Below are 23,907 nucleotides of genomic sequence, written 5' to 3'. Positions count from 1 at the left end.
ATAGGGCACAGTCAGTTGGTCTGGGGGTCCTGGCAGCAGGGAACAGTCAGTTGATGTGAGGGCCCCAGAGGCAGCGAGTGATCCATTAGGCTGATGGATCCTGGAGACGGGACTTAGTCAGTCCAGCCAGGGGTCCTACAGTGCCTGGCTGTTGTCTCAAAATGTAGGCAGTCACGTGTAATCAAACCTGCAGGTACTGTAACAGTGAACTTTCAGGCAGCAGCAGGCAGCTGGTTCTCCACTGGCAGTCTGCGTTCAATCTGCTGGCAGCTGTCGGACGATTGGGAGGTGAAACTCGAGTGTTGGGTCATGGATAGGGGTAAGGCAAGCAATGGACCAGCGAGAGGCAGGCAAATGGCGGATGATAGACGCCTGAGAGTGAGAAATCTGCTCTCAAAAAAGGTGTTGATATGCTGGCAGATTGCAGGTGATCACAGCAGACAAATGGGGTAAAGAGCAGGGGATCGATAAGCAGCAAAAACTGCCTCACCGAGAAACAGATATCCTCTGCTTGAATCCAGCGTTGTGGAGCGACAAGGAACGCAGCCTCCCTCTAGACCACCATCTTGGATTCCCAGGCATGTTTAATTCTTTCGTCTGAGAAGAGTAAAGAAAGGAATTTCAGATTAAAGAATGTGTTATATGGGTACCCGTAGAGTTAAGAATTCAGTTTCTAGAGGGATGTGGGAGGATGCATCTAAGTCCTAGCTGGTTTCAGGGTACTACCACTTTAGGAGACAGAGTGTAGTAGAGACAGTACAGAATAGCATAGCTTTAGCAAGGGTGGGTGAGGGAGCAGGGTGAACGGAGCAGGAGAACTAGACAGGCCATTTCTCAAACCCTTAGCAAACAAGGATTTCATCCTTAGGAGAACCAAAGAATTTTAGTAAAAGAAGTTACACAGTTACATTTGAGTTTTCAGAAAGATCACTTAGAAATGTGGTTAATCAGCGATATGTGAAGACAATGCTGAGGAATCCATATGAAGTCTATACACAACAAAGTGGCACATAGTATTGTTGATTGGGTATATTTTGTTTGGATAGATAAAAAATATAAGTGGAAAAAAGGTCTGGTACCTTTATAGTTCCATTAGTTTTGAGTATTGATAAATTTTGTTTACTTGCTTTTGTTTTCTTTTTCTGGGTTTCTCTTCATTCTCCATCTCTATTTTACTTTTTTCTTTCTTTTTTTTTTTTGGATCCCAGTGCTTTGGGAATGCAAGGTAAGCACTTTCCTATTTAGCTACATTCCAGTCCATTCATTCACAAGTTGATTGACATTGGGGTTATTCTCAGTATGGGAGTTTGGGGCTGCTATGAATGAATTTTTGAAAAAAAAAAAAAGAACTGACCAATATCATTAGTGTGTATCAAACTCTAATTAGCAGAAGTTTGGACCAATTGCATTGGTACAGCTTTCAAACCCTAATTAGCAAAAGTTTGGACCAATAGCATTGGTAGTTCTTTCAAACCCTAATTAGCATAAGTTTGGACCAATAGCAGTGGACCAAGTGCTATATAAACCCTTGGCAGCGCATTCTGACAGAGAGACATGCTGTGTCACCGGGATAGCTGTGCAGACTGCTTCAGTTCTGTGGAGCTTATTCTTTGTCGTGGGACCAGTTTTGCAGAGGTTATTCCTGGACCCTGGACGTGGAGGAGAATCCAGAAAGAAGAAACAGCGGTTGGTGCGGTGCTGGGGTCTGGTGCAACACCAGGTGGCACGGCCCACCGCCATTAGGAGCTGCAACACATCTTGGCGGCAGAGGCCTGCCCCTTGCACAGACACCCACCTGCCAGAAGAAGCAGTGACTTTTCATCACAGAAATCTGGTTTTGAAGGTATTGTTAGATGATTAGTCAGTGACACTTTCAATTTCTCAGTTTTAATTCTTATTAGTGAAAACTCAGATTTGTGAAGAACAGAAAATTGTTCCCCACTGTTCTGGAGGTCAGAGTGGGAAACGTCTGTCCTAACAGTTGTGTCCTCATTTGGTGGAAAGTTGGAAGAGAGTAAACCCATTCTAAAAAGCCCTTTACTTTTCATTTCTTTTTAATTTTATTTCAGTACTATAAAAATGTTTAAAGAAACCCAGGAAATACTACTTTGTATGTTCTATTGATTTATTTGTTCTTTGTAGTTATACATGTCAGATTAATTGATTTTGATATAATTATACAAGCATAATAGAATTTATCTTATTCTGGTTAGTGTTGCATTCTTATGAATGTACACTGGGGTGGGGTTCGTCTGTTGTTTTCATATATCTACGTGGGAAAACTGTCTGATTCTTTCCACTGTCTTTCCGTTGCTTACCCCCACTCCCTTCCCTCCATTCCCTCTGGTTTAATGTCCTGCACTTCTATTCTTCCCCTCACCCTTTCCATGGTGGGTTAGCTTCCACACACCAGAGAAAACATTTCACCTTTGGTTTTTTGGAAGTGGCTTACTTCACTTAGCCTGAAAGTCTCCATATACACCCATTTGATGACAAATATTATTATTTTATTTTTCTGAAAGTTGGTATCATTTTTAAATCTACTTTTTAAAAATTGGTCTAATTATTTATACAACACAGTAGAATGCACATTGACATATACATAAATGGAGTATAATTGCTCATGCTTCTGTTTGTACATGACTTAGAATCACACCAGTCATGTAGGCATATATATACACATGGTAATAATGTCTGATTCATTCTACCATCCGTCCTACTGCCCATACTCTCTCCTCTCCCTTCACTCCACTCTACCTAATCTAAAGTAACTCTATTATATCCTAGCTCTCCCTATTGTGAATTATCATCTGCATTTCAGAGAAAACTTTCAATCTTTGGTTTTCTGGGATTGGTTCATCACTTAGTATGATATTCTCCAGTTCCATCCATTTACAAGCAAATGCTGTAATTTTATTCTTCCTTAAGACTGAGTAATTTTCCATCATGTAGATATACACATTTTCTTTATCCATTCATCTGTTGAGGTCACCTAGGTTGGTTCAATAGTTTAGCTATTATGAGTTAAGCTCCTATAAACATTGATTTGGCTACATCACTGTAGTATGCTGATTTTAAGTCCTTTGAGTATAAACAAAGGAGTGGGATAACTGGGTCAAATGGTGGTCCCAGTCCAAGATTTTGAAGGAATCTACATACTGCTGTCCATAATGGTTGCACCATTTTGCATTCCAACCAACAGTGTATGAATGCACCTTTTTCCCCACATCCTCGCCAACATTTATTGTTGCACGTATTCTTGGTAGATGCCATTCTGATTGCACTGAGATGAAATCAGAGTAGTTTTTATTTGCTTTTCTCTACTGTGGGAGCCTCCAACCATCCTTCTCCAGCACATTGCTCATAAAGCATCCAACATGGTCCTCAAGTTTAAACAGGAAGATTAGCCCAGGTCCTCCCAGGAACCTCACAGATGTTTGCAGGGCTGGGAAGGACCTGTTCCTGCACAGTGAGACTGACAGGCTGCCATTTTCATTTGGAAATGGAAGTGTACATATGTCATTACTTAACAATTGTACTTCTTGGTATTTACCACAGAACTCTTCAAAAGCAATGGAAACTTTATCTAACCTTTCCCAGGCCCTTGCCATCAGACAGGCCCTGCTCTGAAATGCTTGAGGTCTATGAATTCAGATTTTTCTTCATAATGGCTGGATTAAAGGAATGCCTTTCCTTTCTCTTAGCAGTCTCCCATCTTTTGCAAATTTGATACCACCTATCTCCTTTAAGAGGAGAAAAGAACTGAAAACTATAGGAAAAAATGAGAAAGGTGACCTGTGCTCCCTGGGGAGAAACCCTACCCATGTGACTGTGGGTGCAGATTCCAGCCTGGAGCTGCTAGAAGAGCATCAGTCCTAAGTGTGACTCATGCTGCCCACTGTTGTCCCCAGTGACTGGCACCCTATATGGTGAAGTGGGCCAACAACCAAGCACACACAGGGCTGCTGTGACAGTGAAGGACCCCATGTCCTCTACCTTAGGTGGAAGAGGGTCATCATGTGAAGGCAGCCCCTAGAACAGCTTCCCAGTGTCCAGGCTGCACCTGTGTGTTCCATACACAGTTCCTGCCCTCCCCACACCTCTGGAACCCGTGTCTCCAGGGCTGGGCTCAGGGTTTCCTGTGCATCAACAGGTTGGGAAGCATAGCTCTTACACCTCAGCTTTGGAGTCACCCAGGGCTTGTTGACGTCACCTTAGCCAATAGAGGAGAAGCTGGGGTTCTGCTTGTTTAAAGTATCAGGGTGACTGAGTGCAGTGGCACATGCTGGTAATTCCAGCAGGTCAGGAAGCTAAGGCAGGAGGATTACAAGTTCAAGGCAGCCTCAGCAACCTAACAAGTCTGTCTCAAAATAAAATATAAATAGGGCTGGGCATGTGGCTCAGTGGCCAAGTGCCTCTGGGTTTAATCTCCAGTACCAAAAAAGAAAAGTAACACATTTGCTCAGCGCAAGGCAGAGGTCTCTGAAATGCATCCCTGGAGCAAAGGGATTATCCAACAATGTGTGCTTAACAGTGGGGGCTGCCTGTGATGCAGGTGACCAGCTGGACACCAAGGGAGATGTGGTGTGAGTGCCCTGACTGCCGACCACACTAGGGGCACAGTTGCCTTGTTGCATGCCAAGTGTGTGGAGCTGCCAGCACCCTCGCCCATGTCTCCCCACTTTTCCCCCTCTATTCACTGTCTCTGGAGGCAGACTTCAGCCTCCTTCAAGAGTACTTTGCACAGGCACACACATACACATACACACATGTGAGCCCCACAGGGCTGTCCCGCACCTTCTTCCTGCTCCTTGTCCTTTTCTGCCTTACCAAAGTTATCCTTGTCTATGAACATACATGTGGGATGTGGGTTGACCTCAGTCTTCTCAGTGGCTTTGCAGTGCTGCATCCTGTGGAGGTACACAGTGCACTTATCAAGCTCCTTCTAGCAAGGGTTGTCTTATTTCTCATCTTGTCAAACGATGATACAGTTAACATACATGCACACACTTTGTGCATTGAGTGCATACATCTCTAGGATGAATTTCTAGAAGTAGAATTGTCTAACAGTATATATGCTTGATATTTTAAGGTGGTGTCATTTTGCCTCTTAAGGAGATTGGTGGTTGTTCCAGCTTTCCATAACAATAATGGAATATTTGAGATGATCAATTTATAAAGAGTAAAGGTTCATTCTGTCTTACAGGTTTGGAGGTTCTGGTTGTGGTCAGTTGGCCCTGTAGGTTTGGACCTGTGGTGTGGTCATGTACAATGGTGGGGACCACTTACCATTTCACAGGACATGGAGCAAAAGAGAATGAGGAAGGGGCTAGGTCCCACCTCACCTCCAAGTCATGTCCCCAGTGACCTGAAGACACCACTGGGCTGTGCATCTTCAAGGCTCCTCCACCTTCCCGTGGTCCCCCAGGACCATACCTGTAGTGTGTGGTCCTGTGGGCACACAACCAAACCACAGCACTGATAAGCACTTAATCAGCCACTGCCATTAATCAGTCAGCCCTCCCCCTCCCCATGGATTCAACCATCCTTAGGTGATCATCTTTTAGAGAAAAAGAATATTCATCTGTGCTGAGCCTGCACAGACTCTTCTCATCAGATTTCCTAAACAGCACACCTGCTCGTGACAGTCTGCATTGCATTAGGCATCATGAGTAATCTAGAGAGGACTTGGAACACATGGGAGGCTATGTGTAGGTTGTGTCAAATACTACGCCATCTTAAGTAACTTCAGGACTTCTAGGATGGACTTGCTTCACCTTGTGTCCTTACATTGCTTGGAGTGACCCACACACCTGGTTCATTCTGTGTCAGACACAAGGTGTAAGAATTTGCTGCTCCTGGTGTCTTTCTTCCCATGGGGACCTCTTGGCCCCAGGAGCAACTTCCAACAGCTTCCTTGGCCTCTGAGAGGATCTTGGTGTTTAGGCATTATTGATTAAGCTGCCTTGACTGGGAGGGTGTGCAGGCTTCCATGCAAGGGTCTAGGAATGGCCTCTGGGGTCACTGGCCCTGGCACGCACACCTTCTGATGCCCAGGGGTCCCAGGACCAGTGATGTGGTACCTTCCCCTACCACCTCTCTGCCTGGTGAGCAGGTCTCTTGCCCCAGAAGCTGGCCAGGCCCAGTCTTGAGATCCTCCCTAAATTGAATCCCTCTGCTGGAAGCCTTCCCCTCAAGATAGCAATTTCTCACAATTATTCATTTTGGGTTCGGATAAGGTATTTCCTTGACAGGAGCTTATGGATAATGTTAATGGGAAAAATTACATTTTGCATATCTGTGTTCCATTGACCAAACTCATCGTGCTCTCATCTTATTATATCTCTGCTGGCAGATTCATCTTTGGCATTCCCTGTTTGTGGCCAAGCTTAGTGTCCCAGAGTTGTTTTGGGGGGATATTATAATCTTCCACCTTTGTGCTATGACCCATCAGTGTTCAAATGACAAGCTGAAAAGCTGCAGGCTTGAGGGTATGGTCAGGGAGTGAGTCCAGGTGGGGCTGCGGGAAGGGGACTTACACCCCTTCTGCTGGGCCACTGCCCTGAGGCCCCAGCAGACAACCATGTGGGATAGTTCAGAGTGGCCAAGACTTCTACTTGTTCAAGACCAGCTGTGCCTCACAATTCTGGCTGGTACAGGGCACCTCTGCAGCCCCCAGGTCCCTACATCCTGAGAGAGGCTCCCTGGGTACCCAGCATGGGGAAAAGATGTTGGCAGTCATTCCTCCTGTCCTCCCTGCTGTAGGATGAGCAGCTGGCAGACTGTGACCCTCAGCCCTGGCCCCACCTTATGCTTAACACCCCTACACCTCCCTGAGACCCTGCAGCACCACCCCACTGTTCTCTTCTCTGAGTTCCATTCCACCTTGCGGAACCCCTTAGTTCTGTGCTCTTCAGTTCCTCAGAGTTTTGCAGGACTTGGTGGTGGTGCAGAACCCTGGCTGACAGAGCCTTGGGTTACCATGAGCCAAGAGCATGAAAGCTTTTGGACTTCTCCCATCCCATGGAGGAAACCTCTTCCTCTTTGGAACATATACACATGGCCCACCTTACTCCCAGACAGTGCTTGGGACCTGAGCAGAACGCAGACCAGAGTTCCTACCTCTTCAACCATGCATTCCAGGTTATATTTTTGGAGTTGAAGTCGGGGGTATGCAGACACATAACCTGGCTGTGGTCAGTGGAAGGGGTGGGGATGTGGATGGAGGTTGGTAACTTCCTGCTCACCTGGGACCCTCAGACTGAGTGGAAGTGGCCCCTGGTGAGAGCCCAGGTTAGGATAGTGTGTTCTACCTGGCCAGCTGCTGGGTGGTGCTATAGGTGCAAATGTGCTGGATGGCTCCTCTATGCAGAGCCGGCATGAGCACCATGGCAGACAGCAGGAGGGTGGTACCTCCCAGGCTCCTTCTGCCCTGAGGTGGCCCAGAGACCTCATTCTCAGCTGAGAAGTACCTGATCAATAGGAAAGCCAAGTTCCTTCCCAACTCCCAGCACTGGCTTTACCACTTGTGAAAATGACATATGCCTCTTGTTAAAGAACAAAACAACCTGGAGAGCATGAAAGGTGTTCCACAGTCAGGGAGTGTAGAGGGGCCAGGGTGCCCCTTCTGCATCTTCACACATATGTTCATATTTTGTCTCTGTTTAAAATTGTCACCCATTGATGTCACACATGTATTCTGAAACAAAACTGGGTCATAAAGTAGCACATTTAAAAAAAAAATTTACCATTGATTTTTGTACATGTCCCCAGTGCACACAGGCCTGTGCTATTTTTTCTGAGGGTACATGGTGTTTCACAGCATGGATTCCACTCTTCCGTGGAAACAGGTCTCTCATTGGAACTTTGGGTTGTGGACTTGGCCAGCCCAAATCGCCTGGTTAACATCCTGCTCTCAGATCCCATGAGTTGCTCCTTGTGGGAAATTGTGTGGAGCACACATTTGCAAAGCATGCAGCTCTTGCTGCACTTCACCAGAAGACCCATTGAAGCATTGTCCAGTGGACACTCCCAGCCCTGCAGGCCAAGGCAGACCATGCTCTGGATGCCCCACATCAACTATGAGAGTCTGAGTCTTAAGTCTTAGTGTAACCCAAAAAACACAATCTGCTTTTTCATTTTCATGTGTCTGCCTTGGATAACTGGTGACATTGGGCTATGTTGTGGCTCTAGGACTGACAGGTTTTGTCTCTTGTGACTTCCTTATTCCTGCCACATCTGTTCATGTAGAGAACTTTTCCTTGTTGATTTTAATGTGCTCTTGCTATATTAAGGACAGGGGCTTGTGGTTTGTCATTGCCAGAGCCTTCAGGTGCTTTCCTCATTTGCCTTGGAATTTTGACATTTTGCTTGTGATCAGAAAGTATAAAGTCCATGTAATTGTTTTTTTGACACATAATTAAAGCACACTGCACACATCCCACACTGCACAGCAGAAACCTCCAGGTGTGCCCAGCTGAGAAACCTCATCTCCTCGTGCTGCACTGCATACACTGCCTGGAACAAACTGCAGGCCCTGAATTTGATGGGATACTGCTGTGGATGGTGTCCCCAAGGTCAGACCTGATCACTGTGATGGCATCAGAGGGGCCTTTGGGAGGAAACAATGTAGTGAAGGCAGGTGGGGTTAGTGTCCCTGTCAAGGAGAGCCCAAGCAGCTTTGCCTTCTCTGCCACTTGTGGACAGAGCAAGAAGTACTGCCTGATCAGGAAGCAGCCCTCCCCAGATGCCATAGCTGCGTTGGTCTGGGACTTCTGCCCCCAGAGCAGGGAAAAACACATTTCTGATGTTTGTAGGACTTTTATTATATCCAGGCCACATTCAAATTCTGTGATAGTGTGAAACACTGGATTTTAGCAGTTGATTTATTTGGATCCAGATTCAAACAAGTCCTATGGGTGGTCCTTAAGTACCACATCACCGACTGTCTGGATCTGAAGCAGCATCCTCCCTGCCTGTTCCAGGAATTCCAGGTCAGATGTCCTGGGGGATACACGTCCTAGGTCTGATTTTAGTCCTTTTTCCATACTCCTGTCCCACACTACCACAGACTTGGGACAGAATCTGAAGACTGGTGAGTCCCAGGGCTTTCTGGTATATGAACCTGCTGGTGAAGTGCCTCTTGGGGCCTTTTGGTGTCAGGAGGTACAGGACCATCCACTCGATCCAAGGTGCTGAGATTCACCCACCTGTTCCTCTGATGCAGGGACCTGATCCTTCCCTACAAGCTTCTCTGTCAGCCATCCACACAGAAGTGCTGCCATTCTTCCATGACAGCAACCAAGTCAATTCTTTCAAGGGGTGTTGAAACATCTAGTTTTCCCATTCCTTCTGAGTTATTTGCCTGGGTTGCTTTGTTGGGAAGAGCTCTTCACCATCCCCTAGGTTACAGGTTTGCCATGAAGTGATATCTACCAGGAAGGCAGAGCAGAGCTCTCTCCCTTCCTCACTGATTGGCAGAGCCTCTTGTCTGCATTCCAGCAACCTCCAGGGGAGGGTGAGGAGTTCACAGTACAAATTTTTTCTCTCCCTTACTTCCCACATGCAAGATTCTACTCCTAGTATTTTTAGCATTCAAAGTGAATTTACAAAACATAAACTTGACCATTTTCAAGTGTATAGTTCAGTGGCATTTAGTGAGTTTGGGACACTGTTTGATCCCCACCTTTAATCCCAGAACACCTCCCTCTCCCTCCCTGTGACCCATGGACACTCCTTATCTGCCTTATCTCTGTGGACTTAATTGCTCTGAAGACCACAGGGACGTGCACTCACCCCACGTGGCCTTCTGTTCCTCTCCTTTGTGGTGTTCCCCACCACAGAGCCTGCCAGTGCCCTTCCTGCATGTTCTGAGTATGCTTTTAATGCCCAGCTGATCCCTCTCAGTGACAGACATCTATGAAGTTCCAGCTTTTGGTTCTTGGGGTAGCCATGAGCATCTGTGTACCAGCGTCTGTTAGGACCCCTGAGTTGTTCTTTGGGTACTTCCTCCTGGGAGGAATTGGTGAGTCTTGCCAGGCATCCTAGTCTGACTTCCTCACGTGCTGCATTTCCCACAGCAGCTGTGGCTTTATGCTCCTACTGCACTGTGGGGATGGACTGGGGCTCCACTTCCACTGAGTCCTGAGCCCTGTTCGTAGCCTAGGGTGTGAAGAACTGCTTCACTGTGGTTTTGATGGGCATCCCCTGGTGGCCACTGATGTTCAGCTCCATGTGCTCAGTGGTCACATGTGAGCCATTTTTGAAGACAGATGCAGTCATGTCCTTTGCCTGTCTCTTTTAACTGGGTCATTTGTGTCTTAATTGCTGAGATGTAGGAATTCTTTCTACTCCAGGTTCTAGACCTTCAGCAAATACACACTTAGGACATGTTTTTTCCAAGTCTGTACATTGTCTTCTCATTGTCCCTCAATGCAAGAAGCATTAAATTTTGACAAAATCCACTTCATCTACTTTTTTTCTTATTCGATTGCTGCTCTAGCTAAGGTGCATTGCCAGACCCAAGACTTGTGCCGGTCTTTCTAACATTAAACTTCCAGCTTTCATGCTGAGGTCTTCCATCAATCTTGTGTTTGTCTTTGCACATGGAGTAAGTGAGGCCCAAGCTCGCTCTTTCCCATGGAAATTCTGTCATCCCAGCACAGATGTTGAAGAGGAGACTTCCTCCTGAAGTCTTGCAGGACTGTTCATGTGCATGTATCCTTCCCAATTCACCCTGTTCCACTGGTCTCCATATCCATCCTCACACCAGCACCATGCTGTCCTGATGGCTACAGGACAACGATCAGCATGGGCACAGGGAAGTGGGAGTCATCTAACTCCATTCTTTATTTTTTATTGTAAACAAATGGGATGCATGTTGTTTGTGTGTACATGGAGAAAAGGCATACCATTTGTGTAATCATAAATTTACATAGGGTAATGTTGTTTGATTCATTGTTATATTTTTCCTTCCCCCCACCCCTCCCACCCCTCTTTTCTCTATATACAGTCCTTCCTTCCTCCATTCCTGCCACCCTCCTTAATCCTAACCCTAAACCTAACCTTAACCTTAACGCTAACCCCTCTCACCCCCCATTATATGCCATCATCTGCTTATCAGCGAGATCATTCATCCTTTGGTTTTTTTGAGATTGGCTTATCTCACTTAGCATGATATTCTCCAATTTCATCCATTTGCCTGCAAATGCCATAATTTATCATTCTTTATGGTGGAGCAATATTCCATTGTATATATATATGCCACAGTTTCTTTATCCACTCATCAATTGAAGGACATCTAGGTTGGTTCCACAGTCTGGCTATGGTGAATTGAGCAGCAATAAGCATTGATGTGGCTGTATCTCTGCATTATGCTGATTTTATGTCCTTTGGGTATAGGCCAAGGAGTGGGATAGCTGGGTCAAATGGTTGTTCCATTCCAAGCTTTCTAAGGAATCTCCACACTGCTTTCCAGAGCAACTGCACTAACTTGCAGCCCCACCAGCAATGTATGAGTGTACCTTTTTCCCCACATCCTCACCAACACCTATTGTTACTTGTATTCTTGATAATTGCCATTCTAATTGGGGTGAGATGGAATTTTAGGGTAGTTTTGATTTGCATTTCCCTTATTACTAGAGATGTTGAACATTTTTTCATATATCTGTTGATTGCTTGTACATCTTCTGTGAAGTGTCTGTTCATTTCCTTAGCCCATTTGTTCATTGGATTATTTGTATTCTTGGTGTAGAGTTTTTTGAGTTCTTCATAGATTCTGGAAATTAGCACTCTATATGAAGTATGAGTGGCAAAGATTTTCTCCCACTTTGTAGACTCTCTCTTCACATTACTGATAGTTTCCTTTGCTGAGAGAAAGCTTTTTAGTTTGAATCTATCCCAGTTGTTGATTCTTGCTTTTATTTCTTGCTATGGAGTCCTGTTAAGGAAGTCTGATACTAAACCAACAAGTTGAAGATTTGGACCTACTTTTTCTTCCTTAAGATGCAGGGTCTCTGGTCTGATTCCAAGGCCCTTGATCCACTTTGAGTGGATTTTTGTGCAGGGTGAGGGATAGGGGTTTAATTTCATTCTGTTGCATATGGTTTTCCAGTTTTCCCAGCACCATTTGTTGAAGAGGCTATCTTTTCTCCACTGCATATTTTTGGCACCTTTGTCTAGTATGAGAAAATTGTATTTATTTGGGTTTGTGTCCATGTCCTCTATTCTGTACCATTGATCTACCTGTCTAATTTGGTACCAATACCATGCCGCTTTTGTTACTATTGCTTTGTAGTAGAGTTGAAGATCTGGTATCGTGATACCCCCTGCTTCGCTCTTTCTGCTAAGGATTGCTTTAGCTATTCTTCGTTTTTTACTCTTCCAGATGCATTTCATAATTGCTTGCTCTATTTCTATAAGGTACATCATTGGGATTTTAATTGGAATTGCATTGAATCTGCATAGCACTTTTGGTAGTATGGCCATTTTGATAATATTAATTCTGCCTATCCAAGAACATGGGAGAACTTTCCATCTTCTGAGGTCTTCCTCAATTTCTTTCATCAATGTTTTGAAGTTTTCATTTTAGAGGTCTTTCACCTCTTTTGTGAGATTGATTCCCAAGTATTTTATTTTTTTCAATGCTCTTGTGAATGGGGTAGTTTTCCTAGCTTCTCTTTCTGAAGATTCATTACTTATGTATAAAAATGCAATAGATTTATGAGCATTGATCTTGTAACCTGCTACTTTACTGAATTCACTTACGAGTTCTAAAACTTTTCTGGTGAAATTTCTGGGTTCCTCTAAATATATAATCATGTCATCAGCAAACAGGGATAGTTTGAGTTCTTCTTTTCCTATTCATATCCCTTTAATTTCTTTGGTTTGTCTAATTGCTCTGGCTAGAGTTTCAAGGATGATGTTGAATACAAGTGGTGAAAGAGGGCATCCCTGCCTTCTTCCATTTTTTAGGGGAAATGCTTTCAGTTTTTCTCCATTTAGAATGATATTGGCCATGGGCTTAGCATAGATGGCATTTACAATGTTAAGGAATGTTCCCACTATCCCTATATTTTCTAGTGTTTTGAGCATGAAGGGATGCTGTATTTTATTGAATGCTTTTTCTGCATCTATCAAAATAATCATGTAATTCTTAACTTTAAGTCCGTTGATATGGTGAATGACATTTATTGATTTCCGGATGTTGAACCAACCTTTCATCCCTGGGATAAAACCCTCCATTCTTTTTAAAGATCATATTGGCCACTTGGGATAACTTGCAATTCCATGTGAATTTTAGGATTTGCTTTACCATTTCTCAGAAAAACTCATAGAAATTTTGAGAAGAATATGGTGAACTTGTAGCTGACTTTAGGAATTCTGATATTTCCATGTTAAGTTTCAAGTGCATTAAGAGGGAACATATTTCCATTTATTTAGGTTTCCTCTAGTTTCTTTCACTAATGTATTATAGTTTTCAGCATACAGGTCTCCGTTTGATTAAGTCCTTACTCCTATGTATTTTATGTGTTTTATTCTGAGTTATTATAAATGGAGTTTTTTCTTAATTTCATTTTGATCATTCATTACTGATGTATAAAAATGCAACTGATTTTTCATTTTGATCTCATATCCTAAAACTTTGCAAATTCTCTTGTTTGGTCTTGCAGGGTTTTGTGGCTTCCTTAGGATTTCCCACATACAAGGTCAAGTGTGTCCAAGATGGTTTCACCTCTTCATTGCAGGTGAGTCACACTAAAGTGTCTCTGAGGTCTTGGGGGTGGCTGCTGCAGGAAGCAGGCACTCATCCTCCTAGTTTCTGGAGTCCAAGCTATGCATTTCTTTTGTTCTGCTGCCTCTCGCTGGGAGAGTTGCTGAGGGTGGAGTAACCACAGGGAGAGCAGGGATGAAGATGGAGCAGGACTCCAAAAGCCACATGTAAGCCCCTGACCTGGCCCTGCTTGAATGATGGGGCAGGGGAGACAGATGCCTCTTCTGCCTGTGAGCCCTGTGGAGCTGGGTCTCTGCATTTGCCATGAAGAGATTCTGGACTGAGCTTGTACTGTAACAATGTTCTCAGCTACCTGCCCCTTTCTGCCCTCTGCCCAAGGCCTTCTGGGAGGCTTCTGATCTGCAGGACAGTGCTCCGCGTTGGACTGTTCACATCTCACACTCCTTTATTTTCTGGAAGGCATGGACTTTAATGTCCAGATCCTGTCCATTCATGGTATGTGACTTAGGGCAAGTGGCTCAGCCTCTGCAGATTTGGATTTCTTCATCTGAACAGGGGCAGAAGTAGCCCAAAGTCCAGTCAGTTGTTTCCAGAATGGGGCAACTGCACATACCAAGTGTCCAGGGCCATCCTGTGCACAGATCAAATGTGCCCTGGGTGCTATCTGAATTACATAGTGAAGTCTCTCTGTTATAGCAAATGCCACACACAAATTGGCCATCAGGCCTCAGACCCAGTAGGAGGGTGTCTTCCCTTGCTGGCAGCCCCAGATGTAATTCCCCCAGGGGCACTTGGGGACCTGAATGACTTACACTATGTGGGACACCATCCTTAGGGGTGCAGTGATGTCCACATCTCCCTTAGCACACAAAGAATACACAGGGACAAAGCAGCTTCCAGAACCCTCCACTCCATGAACTCAAGGAGAAGGCACTATGTGGTCAAACCTCCCTGTGAGGCCACCCCAACGGATGCATGTAACTTGGGCTGGAGGCCCAAGGATGAGGGCTGCTCTGGGGAGCACCTTCTTGCTTCTGGGTGTCTGAAGCATCCCAAGGTGACACAGGCCTCACTTGGCCAGACAGAATCCAGCTCACGTGTCTTTATGAAGCCATGGTTCCACTGGGTCAGGGCCGCACACTTATGACCTTGTTTAACATCAGTCACCTCCCCAAAGTCTCAAGTCTAGACACTTGTTGGAGTTTCTACTCTCCTAATATGTGTTAATGGGGATTAAACTTCCAAATGTGTTTTCGTGGGGCATTCAGACCATCATGGGGTTGGGGGAACCACTGGTCTTGCCACAGTAAATGGAGCTCCTCTGTGGTGCTCTGTCCCCTTCCTCACTGATGGGCATGGCCTGTCATGTACCCAGGACTCATCCATTGTTCTCCAGACTTGTGCTGGTGTCAGATCAACTTCCCTGAGGTCCCAATGGGCCAGGCCTCTGCTCTGCCTCCTCCAGGGACTAACCCACATGGACCTGTGTTCCCTCTCCCTCCAGCAGCTCAAATGGCAGGCAGGGCCACTGCTGTAGGATGATTGTTTCCCCTGCTCTAAGGATCATTGTACCTGATGCAGCCCAGTGTGCTTGGTCTTTGGGAGGCCTGGGCATTCATTTTGGCCTTGAGGGACCACCCGCAGCTTGCATCCTGCCTGTCTGATCCAGCCTTCTGTGTGCGACTTTCAGGCCCTCTGCCTGGCCTTTCGATTTTAGAGGTAGTGTGAAGTGTGCATGGAAAGTGTCAGAGGGCCTGCAGTGGGCTTCTAATTATTTCAGAGGGGCAGCAATTGTAGTGACTTGTCAGTAGAGCCAACACCTGGGCAGCATCTATACACTTCCCCCTGCCTCTCTGCACATTTAAAATTGTCCATAAAAATAACATGAGAGAGAAAAGAAAATATATTTTGGTAAAAGAAGTGCATCTGAGAGGTCTCATTACAGAAATCTGATTTCACAGACTGACAGAGATACTCTGAGCAGCTCTGAGTAGGACTGCTGTAAGGACAGAAGTGATCTCTCAGTCACAGGGTGCTGGCCTGTGGCATGCTTCTGAGATTGTCTAATCTGACCCATAGAGGCACTGCTGGCAGGACAAGTGATGCCAGGAGAACATGGCAAGCAGAGCTGGAAGGTACCTTCCTCCTCCTAGACCCTGGGTTCCTCAATCTCCTCAATGCTTGCCAGCCTGCCCCGCCTCTACACAGGGACCTGAAGCAGGAGGTCAACTGGGGTCTCCACCAGGAGGACAGCCTCAGCTCTTTGGACAATCGCTATTCAGAGGCTGGGCTGAGGGACCTCAGTAATCCTGGCAAGACAGGACCCGCATCTTGGGGCTCCAGCAGCCCAGATGGTGCTTAACCAACATGCATGTCCTCTTCCCACTAACTAGTGTTGGTGATGTGCCAAGCCGAGAAACACCAACACCTGAACCTTAAGTGCACAGCCTTCCCCTGAACTCTAGGTATGTCCCCCAGCTGTGTGTTCCATAATCTGCCTTGCTATTCCCAAGCCTTCTGAGCCTGCCACAGGTGACACCTATCTCTTGGCCTCACTCCCCAAATGGTCACACCTCCATCTTGCCCATACCAGCCAAAAGCCCATGACCCAGCTCCAGGGCCCCAAGTCTTTCAGCACACCTGGTAAAAGATCCTGACCAAATAGTTTTCAGCTGGGCCCCTTTTTGACTGACCTGTCCACCTGGCCCACCCAGCCCTTCAGCTCCCTATCTACTGAAAACCTAAGTGGGGCTGCTTTGTCCCTCTGCTCAGCCACTCTGGCAGCTTTCACCACACTTGGGGGAAAGCCAAAGCTTCTGGAGCTGCCCTGGGCCTGAGAGGATTGGCAGGGCCTCTGTGACCTGCTTCCTTTGACCCTTCAGCCTCCCAACTGCTCCTCACACACATGGGTGTGCTCCCCAGGTCTCTGCTCCCTGATGGCCCCTGTGCCCCACCCTCATCCTCCTGGGTTCATGCTGGGCTCCCCCACGGCACCCACTCTGCCTCCCTAGGTCCTTGTCCCTGGAATGGATTGGCATAGCAGGGACTCCATTTCTCTTGCTTATCCTCACTGATGGGCATGCAGCAGGTAATCTGCTGCACCAGTCACATGAGGAAGCAAAGAGACCTGAGGGAAGGAAGGACAAGGAGGACACTGGTGAGGCACAGCCCTCTTGGGAGCCAGTAGACCTCTGACCCTCTAGAGGGCAGCTGTCTTTCACAAAGTCATTCATGTGGAATGGAGTACAAGTCAACCAAAGCCCCAATATCATTTAAGAATGGAAGAATCACCAGAAGATGACTTACAACATCAAGGTTGGTCATGGGACAGACACTGAGTTTCTGTGAGAACCACAGATGATGTGACCAGAAAGGACTTCTGACTAACTGCATGGGGCAGGGTACAGATGCTCAGAGACAGGTAATGGATGGATGGATGAATAGTAGATGGAGAGACAAATGACAGATGACAGATAAACAAATAGGTGACAGATGACAGGTGGATTGATAGATGATAGATGAACAGTGATGGATTGATAGGTGATGGCTGGGTGTGGATGTGTGGATGGATAGATGTAGAGAGATGATACATGGACAGATAGATGACAGAAAAATAGACAGATACTACATGAGGACTGAGATGGTATCCAGCCTGGGATTCTTTCAGTCACTCACTCTGTTTTTGTCATTGCTCGGTATACTGTTGTTGAACTGACAGAATCACAGTGATGGAGAACAGATGGATGGTGGCCAGGAACATGGCTACTGGCAAGGAAGGGCAGCAAAAGGGACCTACTCCTGCTTGACTTGGGAGATACCCCTGGAATCCAGGCCTGTGTGAAAATGCCAGGGACTGCACACATACTGTGCCAGTGTCGGGATCCAGGATCTGACCCCACACCTTTGCTTTTTGGCCCTCTTGTCACTGTCATTGCTGCTTCCCATGGAATCATCATTTTCCACAGAGAAGTTGTGAGAAGAGTTAAATCACCACCCTCCAGGTGACCAAATGAGGTCTCTAGCTGAGGGAGATGTAGCTTGGGGAGGGGACATGTCCTGCTCCCAGCCAGGGACTGCAGTGTGTCACCCCTATTTAGACTTGCTGCCAGCTACATAGAGCATGGAGTTAGCCTCAGAGTTTAAGGGTGGAGGAAAGATGCATGGCCTTCATGCACTAGGTGACAAGAACTTGAACCCTGAGCTCTTAACCATGTAAATCCCCTGAGGAAAGAGGAGAAAGTAAGGGCATCCTCAGACAAGGGAAAATGGAGAAAAGTCACCAGCAGACCTGCCTAAGGGTGTCTATGGCATGTTCCTTCAACAGGAAGGAAATGAGACAGAATCAGAAATGCCAGGTATGAAGAGAGATGAGCATCAAGAGGAAAGACACAGCCCCAGTCTGCGGTGAGCAGGCAGCCCCTCTGCAGCAGGGCTCTCGCACAGGACCCTGGACACCTGGTCTCCAGGGACCCTGGATCACAGCCAAGACTGATCTGGCATTGCCCCTGGAAACCCCAGGAGCCCCGCTGATCCAAGACCAGCTTACTCCCTGCAGGAAAGACACATGGGCAGGAATTGGGACCTGAGTGCTTCAGAGGGATGCATGATGTGAGACCTGGAGTGGCAGTCTGGGGATGGCTGACCATGAGTCCCTGAATATACTGTGAGGCATTGATGAGCCAGAGGAAGGAACCCTGAAGCCATAGTATCCTAGACCTAGGAAGCCATGGGCTACTCTTGGCACCTCTGGTTCTTCATCATTTGTGAAGGATAAATTGGCATAGGCTCCATGTGGATGTGCACAGAGAAGACAACAAATTAAGGACAACAGAGTGAAGCTGGTCGTCAGGGGAGACCAGAGCTTACAGCATATCTGAGGCATTGTGGAGAGGGAGGAATGTGGGCCATGTCCTGTTTCACACCAGTTCCTCCAGCATCATGCACAGACTCTCAGGGTGTGACCTCACCTGGAAGAGAGTCTTTTCCAATGTGTTCAAAGTAAGGCTCCAGGATACAGCACACAGGATTCGAAGGAGCCCGACTCCAATCAGGGCCCTTACAAGAGGCAGGAGGGATGCAGGCACAGAAGAACCTGTGCAGGGGCAGGAACAGAGCCTGCTGCCCCCAGATGCAGGGTGGCCAGATCCCCTTGACAACACAGACAGGGACACAGCCTGCTGGCCCCATCTGCAGGACAGCCAAGTCCCCTGGACAACACAGGCAGGGACAGAGCCTGCTGTCCCCAGGTGTAAGACAGTCAAGTCCCCTGTACACTGGCAACAGACCTGAGAGAACCAGGTCTGCCCACACTTTGCCTTTACACTCTTGCATCCAGGCTGTGAGAAAACAAGTGTCTCTTGTAAAGCCACATATTAGTGTCATTTGTCACAGCAGCCACAGGACGTGTCGACAACAGCAGAGATCTGGCCTTCATTGCCCTCTGGTCTGTTCTCTCCACCACTTCTCAGCTCTGTGGCCAGTCATCATCCAGGTTGTCTTAGAGACTCATGCTGTGGCCAGCCCGACCTCCTGAAAGATCTGTAGCAGCATCAAGGACTGGAGGGTGGAGCAGGTTGGCCTCCTCACCTGTCCCCAGAGAAGAGCATGTGACCACCGCATGACAGCTTCCTTCATCCCAGACCACATCCACCATGCTGTACTCTTCCACCACTCCTTTCCAGGGTTGCAAACCTCAGCACCGCATTCATGGCCAGGATGGTGAGCCTCAGCATCAAGGAGAATCAGGAGCGCCACATGAGCTGCTGGTTACTGGCACCCCTATGTCCCTGGGGATGAGGTTTCCTCAGAATCACCCCAGAGCAGTGTGACCATCTCTGTCTGCATCCTGAGGAACAGCCCTAAGCTTTGAAATGAGTCTGGGCCAGGCCCAAGGGAAGGCACTGTCCCTGAGTGCCTCCTGTTCCACTGTCACCCACATCAGGACATCAGGACTTTGTGCTGGGATCCCTCCCAACTATTATTCCCCCATATGTCACTTGCCCTTGGAATGTTGGTGCTATAAATAGCACTCCACTAGTCACCTAGCCTGAGTGTTTTCAAGATGCCCCACACACTTACCTCACTAATACCTATGCTGCCATATGGAAGAAAGGAGGGAAAGCTGACACCTCAGCTCTGGCACCTGTCATTCAGCCTCTGCCTTGCCAGCCCTCTGCCTCCACTTACACTGTGTTCTGAGTCAGGACTCTGCTGCAGCTGGTCCCAACCAAAGAGCTCTGTCTCTGACATGCTCTTGCTGGCTGCTCCTGTTTCTAGTACTACAGCTCTGGGATTTTTCCTTGAGCCAGAAAACCTTGTTTTGGACTGTGCAAAATCTCATCTAATACCTGCAAAGTACCCATCTGCTTTTACCACCACAGCAACAAAGACTGCCTGCTGTGTGTGCCACTGGCCCCCAGAAAGCCACTGCAGCTAACAGTCCTCAAAACAGCACTCAGTATGCAATCTTTACAGATAGTCAGGGAACTCCAGCACAGGTGTGCCCAGGGGACCAAGCCAGCCTCCCAGAGGGCAGCTTCTGCCCTTCCCAGGACAGCTCCATGTGGGTTTGAGGGCTGCGCTACTAGGCTCTGCAGCCTGGTCCTGCACTGCTGACAAAAATGGATGTCATGCTCACCCTCTGTATGCCACAATAAGGATGATGCCACCCCCCTAGAGGGGGGCAGCTCACTGAAGAACAGGGCCTGCAGAGCCTGCAGCAGGACCCATCTCTGTTCCCATCTACTGAGTGCTTCCCAGTGTACAGGTAGCCCAGCCTCAAGCACTGAGGCCTGTGTGCACACACACATCACGTGCCTACCACACAAATACAAACACCACACATATAACACACCCATGCACACACAACTACCACATACAAACACACCCCATGCAAACATGCCCCAATGCACACACATCACACAAAATAAGCACTACACATGTAACACACATACCACAGACACTAAACACATATCCCAGGCACACCAAATATACACGCACCACACAAACACACCAAACGCCCTTTGCGCACACACACACTAAACACATGTAGCACATACACCCCATGAACACACACCACCCTCAGATAAAATTCATGTCAAGCGCACACCCATGCACACACATCATACACAATAAACACCACACACATGCCAAACACACATATGACATACACTAAACACAGACATACCACACACCAAACACACATCCCATATACACCACACATACACATACCACACATACACACAAACACCACACACCCCATGCACAAAGACACTAAACACATACCACACGTGCTACACACACATACCACACACACCCCATGCACACACACCACATACACTGCACACACTAAACAGACACACACCATGCACACATACACCAGATACACACAGCATGTACACCACATACACATACACCATACAGAACCACACACCATACACACCTTGCGCCTTTTTTTAAGTCAGTGAAGAAGATGCACGACTTGCCCCTGGGACTCTCCCACTGACTGAAGGATGTGTTTAAAGCGTGACTCATAACTCAGATGCCTGAGATGCCTCTTAACTCCTGAATTGGCAAGGGAGCCAGCAGGGTATCCCAACAGGCTCACAGTATATTCTAGAAAATGGACTTTAAAGGGTGTCTCATGACTCAGTTGCCTGAGATGCCACTTAAATCATGAATTAGCAAGAGAACCAGCAGAGTATCCCATACCTTCTGAGAGAAAAGCCCAGGAACACACAGATGAGGTCAAATGCAGGAGGAACTATGCCTGGCAGATACTGAGCTGGTCCAGGTCTGCATGGAGGGAGATCCACTGACTCTGCCAGGTGAAATTTCCATTTCAGTGGGAAGATGATCAGTATGGCTGTGTCTCAGAGCTGATGCAGCACGAAGATACAGGAAAGAGCTAGAGACCCTTGTAAGCAGCCAACAGCTGGTGAGGCCCAGCTTCCCCATGGAATGGCTCAGTTGGCCATCTTTCTGGTCTGGTTCAAAATCCTCCATGACTTACCTCCCCAAATTAATTAAAAAAAAAAAAAACTAACCTCTCAAAAAAATGATATAGCCAGGATCAAAAAGAAATCACCATGCACAGAAATGGACAAACGCTTAAGCAGGTCCTGAGACTTGTGTCCCAGGAGGAGGGACAGTGAGTGTCCTGCAAAACAGGCAGCATAAGGCCAGGATTGCAAATCAGCTCCCAGGACGTGACCTGAAGAGCACAGCCAGACCAGCACTCCAGACTTCAGAAGGGACCCATGGATGGTGGTGAGGCAGAAGCAGCCCAGGCCACACCCCAGAGTGCTGGTACCCAGAGCTGGGGGAGAGGACCAGAGGAGAGATGGCCAGTCAGAGAGCCCTGAAGCCCTGCAGAGAATGAGATCAATGATCAGAGCATGCAGCAGAGTTGCTTTAGGACCAGGAGGTCACCAAAGGGACCACAGAGATGGTGTCAGGGACACACACACAGATGCTCCAGGGCTCCTGCAGCAGTCAGCAGAGAGAGACAGGCAAAATGGCTCAGCCCAGCAGCTTTGCAGAACACCAGGAGAGGGAAAGGGGGAATTCCATTAAGAGACACCAACAGAAGAGTGGTTATTGGTCCCCTTGGGCTGGTGGGAACAGGAGGGAACCAAAGAGGGTCCTAAAGGGGCCAGGCAGAAATGGGGATGAAGTCCATGTTCACAGTCCCTGGTAATGACTTGTCTATGGGTGTCCACATTCCCTGCTTTGTACAGATTTTTGGTCAACTCCTCCTCAACAAATCTGCCTTTGGGCTTTGGTTTGCTTTGAGGCTGCTGCCCTCAGCCTGAAGCTGTCCTGGTGAAGAGCAGCAGGAACTGAGGGAGATACACTTGGTGGCATTGAACCTGTAAGCATGCAGACTCCCAAATAAAGGGGAAAGGTGACTCTCCAATCAGGCATGAGCTTTCTAGTCAGAAGACCCGTGGAGCAGTTACTACACAGAGCTGCCCAGCAAGACAGCAGTCCTGAAAACTTCCTGCCCAGGTGACCCCAACCACCAACCCCCAAATGAGATGGAACAAACAATCACCAGAAGGCTCATGGTCAGACTGGTCCTGGAGGACTCTCACTCTGACTCGTAGGGTGGGCTTTGGTCAACATTCATCTGAGCCTTGTCCCTCAAGAGAGGTAATGTGCAGTGTCCATTCCAGAGTCTAAACCTCAGGGAAACTGGATTCTGGGCTGCTGTGGGGAGTGACCTGTGGCTTCTGAGCCTCCTGCCTTGGGTTCCTTGTCATCCTTGGATGATTTCTGACCATGGTGCTGGCTTCCATGAAACGCTTTTCTCCAAGTTGCCTATTCTTGATTGGCAGGCACCTCAGCTGTGTGAAGCACCCCAAACAAGAAAGGGCTCCTAAGGAAAAGCCATTTGCACATCACATGTTGCGGCCACACCTAGAGAGGGTGCTGGGAAGGTGAGCTGGCAGGAGGTGGAAGTTGCCATACTCTGTCAGTGCAGGCGAAGCCCACTAGGCCTCCAGAGGAAGGGTGACAGGAGACCAGAAGCTGCCTGGGAGGTCTCCTCACAGACCTAACAGCACAGTCTGGGTTCTATGCAGAGGAGAAGGAGATGTTAGCATCCTATGGGATTCTGAGACCTCACACCCTAGACCTGGGGTGGAATGTCACTAGGTGGAGCTGGCTCCTGAGACACTCCAGATGGATCGTTCCCCAGGTCCTTACCTTCATAGTCACCCAGGTGGCTCATCCTCCTTCCAATTCCTTGACACCCTCAGGAAGGAATAGTGTGTGGGATGTCCAGTGCTCACTCTGGCTGCTCAGAGACTGCTGACACTTATGTCCATTCAGCATCCTGCAGTGCAGTTCAGGTGTCAGGGCTTGAGCCCCTTCCCAGACACCTCTGCAGCACCTGGGTCTGAGTTGACCAGTGTTACCCTGGACCCATTCTGACTTGCCAGGGGAATCCCACCCACCCTGTGGAGGGAAAAGACTGGTCCTTGTTCTTTGGGAAGCCATGGACATTGTCCTCTAACTCCCTGAGGGCCAAGCAGCAATGACCTGTTCCCAGGGGAACAGGGCACCTGCCTGCTGGGTCTGTGCTGGTCACACAAGAGCTCACTTTCAGGGCAGGTTCAAAGTTGGAGCAGAAGAGGAAAAGTGCAAAATGAACATATGGTCAGCAACACCAG

The 23,907-nt window shown here is 47.6% G+C and overlaps 1 long non-coding RNA gene and 1 pseudogene across 2 annotated transcripts in view; both read right to left on the bottom strand.

The window, feature by feature from the left end:
- Window positions 1–19,385, bottom strand: part of LOC306642588 (E3 ubiquitin-protein ligase ZNF598-like) — a 54,568-nt pseudogene extending 35,183 nt beyond the window's left edge. The window contains exons 1-4 of the transcript in view: window positions 19,319–19,385; window positions 18,700–18,939; window positions 18,188–18,281; window positions 1,567–1,795 (exon numbers count right to left, since the gene is read on the bottom strand). The product of the transcript in view is annotated as an E3 ubiquitin-protein ligase ZNF598-like (transcript). The remainder of the gene's footprint in view (window positions 1–1,566; window positions 1,796–18,187; window positions 18,282–18,699; window positions 18,940–19,318) is intronic.
- LOC306643258 overlaps window positions 1–23,694 on the bottom strand; it is a 193,018-nt gene extending 169,324 nt beyond the window's left edge. The window contains exon 1 of the long non-coding RNA XR_013758868.1: window positions 23,441–23,694. This is a non-coding gene — a long non-coding RNA (uncharacterized lncRNA). The remainder of the gene's footprint in view (window positions 1–23,440) is intronic.
- Between the last annotated feature and the right edge of the window lie 213 nt (window positions 23,695–23,907).

Source organism: Sciurus vulgaris, assembly GCF_902686455.1.
Source record: "Sciurus vulgaris genome assembly, chromosome: 13".
NCBI lineage: Eukaryota > Metazoa > Chordata > Mammalia > Rodentia > Sciuridae > Sciurus > Sciurus vulgaris.
This window is presented reverse-complemented; position numbering and strand designations above follow the sequence as displayed.